The sequence below is a fragment of the Procambarus clarkii genome, unplaced genomic scaffold, assembly GCF_040958095.1.
Source record: "Procambarus clarkii isolate CNS0578487 unplaced genomic scaffold, FALCON_Pclarkii_2.0 HiC_scaffold_213, whole genome shotgun sequence".
Lineage (NCBI taxonomy): Eukaryota > Metazoa > Arthropoda > Malacostraca > Decapoda > Cambaridae > Procambarus > Procambarus clarkii.
In genome coordinates this window covers 224,506-234,774 of record NW_027189246.1, presented here as the reverse complement: position 1 = coordinate 234,774, position 10,269 = coordinate 224,506, and positions in this window count along the sequence as shown.

The window sequence follows — 10,269 nt, the reverse complement described above, 5'->3', positions numbered from 1 at the left end:
AGTACTTGGCATATGTTGGGTATAAAAAGTTGCAATTTCAAACTGCGAATACGTGCAGAGATCCAGAATTTGGCTCCAAATTATGACTCAGGCTTTGAAATTGGGATGTTTGAGATATTTTGAAAACTGCAGGGAGGTTTGGGACAAAATGTGACCAAACGCTGCTTTCAGTACTTGGCATATGTTGGGTATAAAAAGTCGTAATTTCAAACTGCGAATACGTGCAGAGAGCCAGAATTTGGGTCCAAAATATGGTTCAGGTTTCGAAATTGGGATGTTTGGGATATTTTGAAAACTGCAGGGAAGTTTGTGCAAAATGTGACTCACTGCTGCGTCCAGTACTTTGCATATGTTGGGTATAAAAAGTCAAACTGCGAATACGTGCAGAGAGCCAGAATTTGGCTCCAAAATATGGCTCAGGCCTCGAAATTGGGATATTTGGGATATTTTGAAAACTGCAGGGAAGTTTGTTCAAAATGTGACTCACTGCCGCTTTCAGGACTTGGCATATGTTGGGTATAAAAAGTCGTAATTTCAAACTGCGAATACGTGCAGAGAGCCAGAATTTGGCTCCAAAATATGGTTCAGGTCTCGAAATTGGATTGTTTGGGATATTTTGAAAACTGCAGGGAAGTTTGTGCAAAATGTGACTCACTGCCGCTTTCAGGACTTGGCATATGTTGGGTATAAAAAGTCGTAATATCAAACTGCGAATACGTGAAGAGAGCCAGAATTTGGGTCCAAAATATGGCTCTGGCCTCGAAATTGGGATATTTGGGATATTTCGAAAACTGCAGGGGAGTTTGTGCAAAATGTGACTCACTGCCGCTTTCAGGACTTGGCATATGTTGGGTATAAAAAGTCATAATATCAAACTGCGAATACGTGCATAGAGCTAGAATTTGGCTCCAAAATATGACTCAAGCCTAGAAATTGGGATGTTTGGGATATTTTGAAAACTGGAGGGAGGTTTGGGACAAATGTGACCAAACGCCGCTTTCAGTACTTGGCATATGTTGGGTATAAAAATTCGTAACTTAAAACTGCGAATACGTGCTGGGAGCCAGAATTTGGCTCCAAAATATGGATCAAGCCTCGAAATTGGGATATTTGGGATATTTCGAAAACTGCAGGGGTGTTTGTGCTAAATATGACTCACTGCCGCTCTCAGGACTTGGCATATGTTGGGTATAAAAAGGCGTAATATCAAACTTCGAATACGTGCAGAGAGCCAGAATTTGGCTCCAAAATATGGCTCAGGCCTCGAATTTGAGATATTTGGGATATTTTGAAAACTGCAGGGATGTTTGGGACAAATGTGACCAAACGCCGCTTTCAGTACTTGGCATATGTTGGGTATAAAAAGATGTAATTTCGAACTGCGAATATGTGCAGAGAGCCAGAATTTGGCTCCAAACTATGGCTCAGGCCTCGAAATTGGGATATTTGGGATACTTTGAAAACTGGAAGGGAGTTTGTGCAAAATGTGACTCACTGCCGCTTTCAGTACTTGGCATATGTTGGGTATAAAATTCGTAATGTCAAACTGCGAATACGTGAAGAGAGCCAGAATTTGGCTCCAAAATATGGCTCAGGCCTCGATATTGGGATGTTTGGGATATTTTGAAAACTGCAGGCAGGTTTGGGACAAATGTGACCAAACGCCGCTTTCAGTACTTGGCATATGTTGGGTATAAAATTCGTAATATCAAACTGCGAATACGTGAAGAGAGCCAGAATTTGGCTCCAATTTATGGCTCAGGCTTTGAAATTGGGATGTTTGAGATATTTTGAAAACTGCAGGGAGGTTTGGGACAAAATGTGATCAAACGCTGCTTTCAGTACTTGGCATATGTTGGGTATAAAAAAAGTCGCAATTTCAAACTGCGAATACGTGCATAGATCCAGAATTTGGCTCCAAAATATGGCTCAGGCCTCGAAATTGGGATATTTGGGATATTTTGAAAACTGCAGGGGAGTTTGTTCAAAATGTGACTCACTGCCGCTTTCAGTACTTGGCATATGTTGGGTATAAAAAGTCGTAACTTAAAACTGCGAATACGTGCAGAGAGCCAGAATTTGGCTCCAAAATATGGCTTAGGCCTCGAAATTGGGATATTTGGGATATTTTGAAAACTGCAGGGAGGTTTGGGACAAATGTGACCAAACGCCGCTTTCAGTACTTGGCATATGTTGGGTATAAAAAGACATAATTTCGAACTGCGAATACGTGCAGATAGCCAGAATTTGGCTCCAAAATATGGCTCAGGCCTCGATATTGGGATATTTGGGATATTTTGAAAACTGCAAGGATGTTTGGGACAAATGTGACCAAATGCCGCTTTCAGTACTTGGCATATGTTGGGTATAAAAACATGTAATTTCTAACTGCGAATACGTGTAGAGAGCCAGAATTTGGCTCCAAAATATGGTTCAGGCCTCGAAATTGGGATATTTGCGTTATTTTGAAAACTGGAGGGGAGTTTGTGCAAAATGCGACTCACTGCCTCTTTCAGTACTTGGCATATGTTGGGTATAAAAAAGTCGCAATTTCAAACTGCGAATACGTGCAGAGATCCAGAATTTGGCTCCAAAATATGGCTCCAAAATATGGCTCAGGCCTCGAAATTGGGATGTTTGAGATATTTTGAAAACTACAGGGAGGTTTGGGACAAATGTGACCTAACCTGCTTTCAGTACTTGGCATATGTTGGGTATAAAAAGTTGCAATTTCAAACTGCGAATACGTGCAGAGATCCAGAATTTGGCTCCAAATTATGGCTCAGGCTTTGAAATTGGGATGTTTGTGATATTTTGAAAACTGCAGGGAGGTTTGGGACAAAATGTGACCAAACGCTGCTTTCAGTACTTGGCATATGTTGGGTATAAAAAAAGTCGCAATTTCAAACTGCGAATACGTGCATAGATCCAGAATTTGGCTCCAAAATATGGCTCAGGCCTCGAAATTGGGATATTTGGCATATTTTAAAAACTGCAGGGGAGTTTGTGCAAAATGTGACTCACTGCCGCTTTCAGGACTTGGCATATGTTGGGTATAAAAAGTCGTAATTTCAAACTGCGAATACGTGCAGAGAGCCAGAATTTGGCTCCAAATTATGACTCAGGCCTCGAAATTGGGAAGTTTGGGATATTTTGAAAACTGCAGGGGAGTTTGGGACAAAAATGACCAAATGCCGCTCTCGGTACTTGACATATGTTGGGTATAAAAAAGTCGCAATTTCACACTGCGAATACGTGCAGAGAGCCAGAATTTGGGTCCATAATATGGCTCTGGCCTCGAAATTGGGATATTTGGGATATTTCGAAAACTGCACGGGAGTTTGTGCAAAATGTGACTCACTGCCGCTTTCAGGACTTGGCATATGTTGGGTATAAAAAGTCATAATATCAAACTGCGAATACGTGCATAGAGCAAGAATTTGGCTCCAAAATATGACTCAGGCCTAGAAATTGGGATGTTTGGGATATTTTGAAAACTGGAGGGAGGTTTGGGACAAATGTGACCAAACGCCGCTTTCAGTACTTGGCATATGTTGGGTATAAAAAAGTCGCAATATCAAACTGCGAATACGTGCTGAGAGCCAGAATTTGGCTCCAAAATATGGATCAGGCCTCGAAATTGGGATATTTGGGATATTTCGAAAACTGCAGGGAAGTTTGTGCTAAATATGACTCACTGCCGCTCTCAGGACTTGGCATATGTTGGGTATAAAAAGGCGTAATATCAAACTGCGAATACGTGCATAGAGCCAGAATTTGGCTCCAAAATATGGATCAGGCCTCGAAATTGCGATGTTTGGGATATTTTTAAAACTGGTGGAAGGTTTGGGACAAATGTGACCAAACGCCGCTTTCAGTACTTGGCATATGTTGGGTATAAAAAGACGTAATTTCGAACTGCGAATACGTGCAGAGAGCCAGAAATTGGCTCCAAAATATGGCTCAGGCCTCGAAATTGAGATATTTGGGATATTTTGAAAACTGCAAGGATGTTTGGGACAAATGTGACCAAACGCCGCTTTCAGTACTTGGCATATGTTGAATATAAAAAGATGTAATTTCGAACTGCGAATATGTGCAGAGAGCCAGAATTTGGCTCTAAACTATGGCTCAGGCCTCGAAATTGGGATATTTGGGATACTTTGAAAACTGGAAGGGAGTTTGTGCAAAATGTGACTCACTGCCGATTTCAGTACTTGGCATATGTTGGGTATAAAATTCGTAATATCAAACTGCGAATACGTGAAGAGAGCCAGAATTTGGCTCCAAAATATGGCTCAGGCCTCGATATTGGGATGTTTGGGATATTTTGAAAACTGCAGGAAGGTTTGGGACAAATGTGACCAAACGCCGCTTTCAGTACTTCGCATATGTTGGGTATAAAAAAGTCGTAATTTCAAACTGCGAATACGTGCAGAGAGCCAGAATTTGGGTCCAAAATATGGCTCAGGCCTCGAAATTGGGATGTTTGGGATATTTTGAAAACTGCAGGGGAGTTTGTGCAAAATGTGACTCACTGCTGCGTCCAGTACTTGGCATATGGTGGGTATAAAAAGTCGTAATATCAAACTGCGAATACGTGCAGAGAGCCAAAATTTGGCTCCAAAATATGGCTCAGGCCTCGAATTTGAGATATTTGGGATATTTTGAAAACTGCAGGGAGGTTTGGGACAAATGTGACCAAACGCCGCTTTCAGTACTTGGCATATGTTGGGTATAAAAAAATCGCAATTTCAAACTGCGAATACGTGCAGAGAGCCAGAATTTGGCTCCAAAATATGGCTCAGGCCTCGAAATTGGGATATTTGGGATATTTTGAAACTGCGGGGGGGGGGGGGGGGGTTGGGACAAATGTGACCAAACGCCGCTTTCAGTACTTGGCATATGTTGGGTATAAAAAGTCGTAACTTAAAACTGCGAATACGTGCAAAGAGCCAGAATTTGGCTCCAAAATATGACTCAGTTCTCGTAATTGGGAAGTTTGGGATATTTTGAAAACTGCAGGGGAGTTTGGGACAAATATGACCAAACGCCGCTTTCAGTACTTGACATATGTTGGGTATAAAAAGTTGTAATATCAAACTGCGAATACGTGCAGATAGCCAGAATTTGGCTCCAAAATATGGCTCAGGCTTCGAAATTGGGATATTTGGGATATTTTGAAAACTGGAAGGGTGTTTGGGACAAATGTGACCAAATGCCGCTTTCAGTACTTGGCATATGTTGGGTATAAAAAGATGTAATTTCTAACTGCGAATACGTGCAGAGATCCAGAATTTGGCTCCAAAATATGGCTCAGGCCTCGAAATTGGGATATTTTGAAAACTGCAGGGGAGTTTGTGCAAAATGTGACTCACTGCCACTTTCAGGACTTGGCATATGTTGGGTATAAAAAGTTGCAATTTCAAACTGCGAATACGTGCAGAGAGCCAGAATTTGGCTCCAAAATATGACTCAGGCCTCGAAATTGGGAAGTTTGGGATATTTTGAAAACTGCAGGGGAGTTTGGGACAAATATGACCAAATGCCGCTCTCAGTACTTGACATATGTTGGGTATAAAAAAGTCGCAATTTCAAACTGCGAATACGTGCAGAGAGTCAGAATTTGGGTATAAAATATGGTTCAGGTCTCGAAATTGGGATGTTTGGGATATTTTGAAAACTACAGGGAAGTTTGTGGAAAATGTGACTCATTGCTGCGTCCAGTACTTTTGCATATGTTGGGTATAAAAAGTCGTAACTTAAAACTGCGAATACGTGCAGAGAGCCAGAATTTGGCTCCAAAATATGGATCAGGCCTCGCAATTGGGATATTTGGGATATTTCGAAAACTGCAGGGGAGTTTGTTCTAAATGTGACTCACTGCCGCTCTCAGGACTTAGCATATGTTGGGTATAAAAAGGAGTAATATCCAACTGCGAATACGTACAGAGAACCTGAATTTGGCTCCAAAATATGGCTCAGGCCTCGAAATTGGTATGTTTGGGATATTTTGAAAACTCCAGGGAGGTTTGGGACAAATGTGACCAAACGCCGCTTTCAGTACTTGGCATATGTTGGGTATAAAAAGACGTAATTTCGAACTGCGAATATGTGCAAAGAGCCAGAATTTGGCTCCAAAATATGGCTCAGGCCTCGAAATTGGGATATTTGCGTTATTTTGAAAAGTGGAGGGGAGTTTTGGCAAAATGTGACTCACTGCCGCTTTCAGTACTTGGCATATGTTGGGTTTAAAAAAGTCGCAATTTCAAACTGTGAATACGTGCAGAGATCCATAATTTGGCTCCAAAATATGGCTCAGGCCTCGAAATTGGGATATTTCGGAAATTTCAAAAACTGCAGGGGAGTTTGTGCAAAATGTGACTCACTGCCGCTTTCAGGACTTGGCATATGTTGGGGATAAAAATTCGTAATATCAAACAGCGAATACATGCATAGAGCCAGAATTTGGCTCCAAATTATGGCTCACGCCTCGGAATTGGGATGTTTGAGATATTTTGAAAACTGCAGGGAGGTTTGGGACAAATGTGACCAAACGCTGCTTTCAGTACTTGGCATATGTTGGTATAAAAAAGTCGCAATTTCAAACTGCGATTACGTGCAGAGAGCCAGAATTTGGCTCCAAAATATGGCTCAGGGCCTCGAAATTGGGATATTTGGGATATTTTGAAAACTACAGGGGAGTTTGTGCAAAATGCGACTCACTGCTGCTTTCAGTACTTGGCATATGTTGGGTATAAAAAGTTGTAATATCAAACTGCGAATACATGCAGAGAGCCAGAATTTGGCCCCAAAACATGGCTCAGGCCTCGAAATTGGGATATTTGGGATATTTTGAAAACTGCGGGGAGGTTTGGGACAAATGTGACCAAATGCCGCTTTCAGTACTTGGCATATGTTGGGTATAAAAAGACATAATTTCGAACTGCGAATACGTGCAGATAGCCAGAATTTGGCTCCAAAATATTGCTCAGGCCTCGAAATTTGGATGTTTGAGATATTTTGAAAACTGCAGGGGAGTTTGTGCAAAATGCGACTCACTGCTGCTTTCAGTACTTGGCATATGTTGGGTATAAAAAGTTGTAATATCAAACTGCGAATACATGCAGAGAGCCAGAATTTGGCCCCAAAATATGGCTCAGGCCTCGAAATTGGGATATTTGGGATATTTTGAAAACTGCGGGGAGGTTTGGGACAAATGTGACCAATCGCCGCTTTCAGTACTTGGCATATGTTGGGTATAAAAAGACATAATTTCGAACTGCGAATACGTGCAGATAGCCAGAATTTGGCTCTAAAATATGGCTCATGCCTCGAAATTGGGATATTTGGGATATTTTGAAAACTGCAAGGATGTTTGGGACAAATGTGACCAAATGCCGCTTTCAGTACTTGGCATATGTTGGGTATAAAAAGATGTAATTTCTAAATGCGAATACGTGCAGAGAGCCATAATTTGGCTCCAAAATATGGATCAGGCCTCGAAATTGGGATATTTGCGTTATTTTGAAAACTGGAGGGGAGTTTGGGTAAAATGTGACTCACTTCCACTTTCAGTTCTTGGCTTATGTTGGGTATAAAAAAGTCGCAATTTCAAACTGCGAATACGTGCAGAGATCCAGAATTTGGCTCCAAATTATGGCTCAGGCTTTGAAATTGGGATGTTTGAGATATTTTGAAAACTGCAGGGAGGTTTGGGACAAATGTGACCAAACCTGCTTTCAGTACTTGGCATATGTTGGGTATAAAAAAAGTCGCAATTTCAAACTGCGAATACGTGCAGAGAGCCAGAATTTGGCTCCAAAATATGACTCAGGCCCCGAAATTGGGAAGTTTGGGATATTTTGAAAACTGCAGGGGAGTTTGGGACAAATATGACCAAATGCCGCTCTCAGTACTTGACATATGTTGGGTATAAAAAAGACGCAATTTCAAACTGCGAATACGTGCAGAGACCCAGAATTTGGGTCCAAAATATGGTTCAGGTCTCGAAATTGGGATGTTTGGGATATTTTGAAAACTGCAGGGAAGTTTGTGCAAAATGTGACTCACTGCTGCGTCCAGTACTTTGCATATGTTGGGTAAAAGAAGTCGTAATATCAAACTGCGAATACGTGCAGAGAGCCAGAATTTGGCTCAAAAATATGGCTCAGGCCTCGAAATTGAGATATTTGGGATATTTCGAAAACTGCAGGGGAGTTTATGCAAAATGTGACTCACTGCCGCTTTCAGGACTTGGCATATGTTGGGTATAAAAAGTCGTAATATCAAACTGCGAATACGTGCATAGAGCAAGAATTTGGCTCCAAAATATGGCTCAGGCCTAGAAATTGGGATGTTTGGGATATTTTGAAAACTGGAGGGAGGTTTGGGACAAATGTGACCAAACGCCGCTTTCAGTACTTGGCATATGTTGGGTATAAATAGTCGTAACTTAAAACTGCGAATACGTGCATAGAGCCAGAATTTGGCTCCAAAATATGGATCAGGCCTCGAAATTGGGATGTTTGGGATATTTTGAAAACTGGTGGAAGGTTTGGGACAAATGTGACCAAACGCCGCTTTCAGTACTTGGCATATGATGGGTATAAAAAGTCGTAATTTCAAACTGCGAATACGTACAGAGAACCTGAATTTGGCTCCAAAATATGGTTCAGGCCTCGAAATTGGGATTTTTGGGATATTTTGAAAACTCCAGGGGAGTTTGTGCAAAATGTGACTCACTGCCACTTTCAGTACTTGGCATATGTTGGGTATAAAAAGTCGTAATATTAAACTGCGAATACGTGCAAAGAGCCAGAATTTGGCTCCAAAATATGGCTCAGGGCCTCGAAATTGGGATATTTGGGATATTTTGAAAACTACAGGGGAGTTTGTGCAAAATGCGACTCACTGCTGCTTTCAGTACTTGGCATATGTTGGGTATAAAAAGTTGTAATATCAAACTGCGAATACATGCAGAGAGCCAGAATTTGGCCCCAAAACATGGCTCAGGCCTCGAAATTGGGATATTTGGGATATTTTGAAAACTGCGGGGAGGTTTGGGACAAATGTGACCAAACGCCGCTTTCAGTACTTGGCATATGTTGGGTATAAAAAGACATAATTTCGAACTGCGAATACGTGCAGATAGCCAGAATTTGGCTCCAAAATATTGGTCAGGCCTCGAAATTGGGATGTTTGAGATATTTTGAAAACTGCAGGGGAGTTTGTGCAAAATGCGACTCACTGCTGCTTTCAGTACTTGGCATATGTTGGGTATAAAAAGTTGTAATATCAAACTGCGAATACATGCAGAGAGCCAGAATTTGGCCCCAAATTATGGCTCAGGCCTCGAAATTGGGATATTTGGGATATTTTGAAAACTGCGGGGAGGTTTGGGACAAATGTGACCAAACGCCGCTTTCAGTACTTGGCATATGTTGGGTATAAAAAGACATAATTTCGAACTGCGAATACGTGCAGATAGCCAGAATTTGGCTCCAAAATATGGCTCAGGCCTCGAAATTGGGATATTTGGGATATTTTGAAAACTGCAAGGATGTTTGAGACAAATGTGACCAAATGCCGCTTTCAGTACTTGGCATATGTTGGGTATAAAAAGATGTAATTTCTAACTGCGAATACGTGCAGAGAGCCAGAATTTGGCTCCAAAATATGGCTCAGGCCTCGAAATTGGGATATTTGCGTTATTTTGAAAACTGGAGGGGAGTTTGGGTAAAATGTGACTCAATGCCACTTTCAGTACTTGGCATATGTTGGGTATAAAAAAGTCGCAATTTCAAACTGCGAATACGTGCAGAGAGCCAGAATTTGGCTCCAAAATATGGCTCAGGCCTCGAAATTGGGATATTTGGGAAATTTCGAAAACTGCAGGGGAGTTTGTGCAAAATGTGACTCACTGTCGCTTTCAGGACTTTGCATATGTTGGGTATAAAAATTGGTAATATCAAACTGCAAATACGTGCATAGAGCCAGAATTTGGCTCCAAATTATGGCTCAGGTTTCGAAATTGGAAAGTTTGGGATGATTTGAAAACTGCAGGGGAGTTTAGGACAAATATGACCAAACGCCGCTTTCAGTACTTGACATATGTTGGGTATAAAAAACTCGCAATTTCAAACTGCAAATACACGCATAGAGCCAGAATTTGGCTCCAAAATATGGCTCAGGCCTTGAAATTGGGATATTTGCATTATTTTGAAAACTGGAGGGGAGTTTGGGCAAAATGTGACTCACTGAAACTTT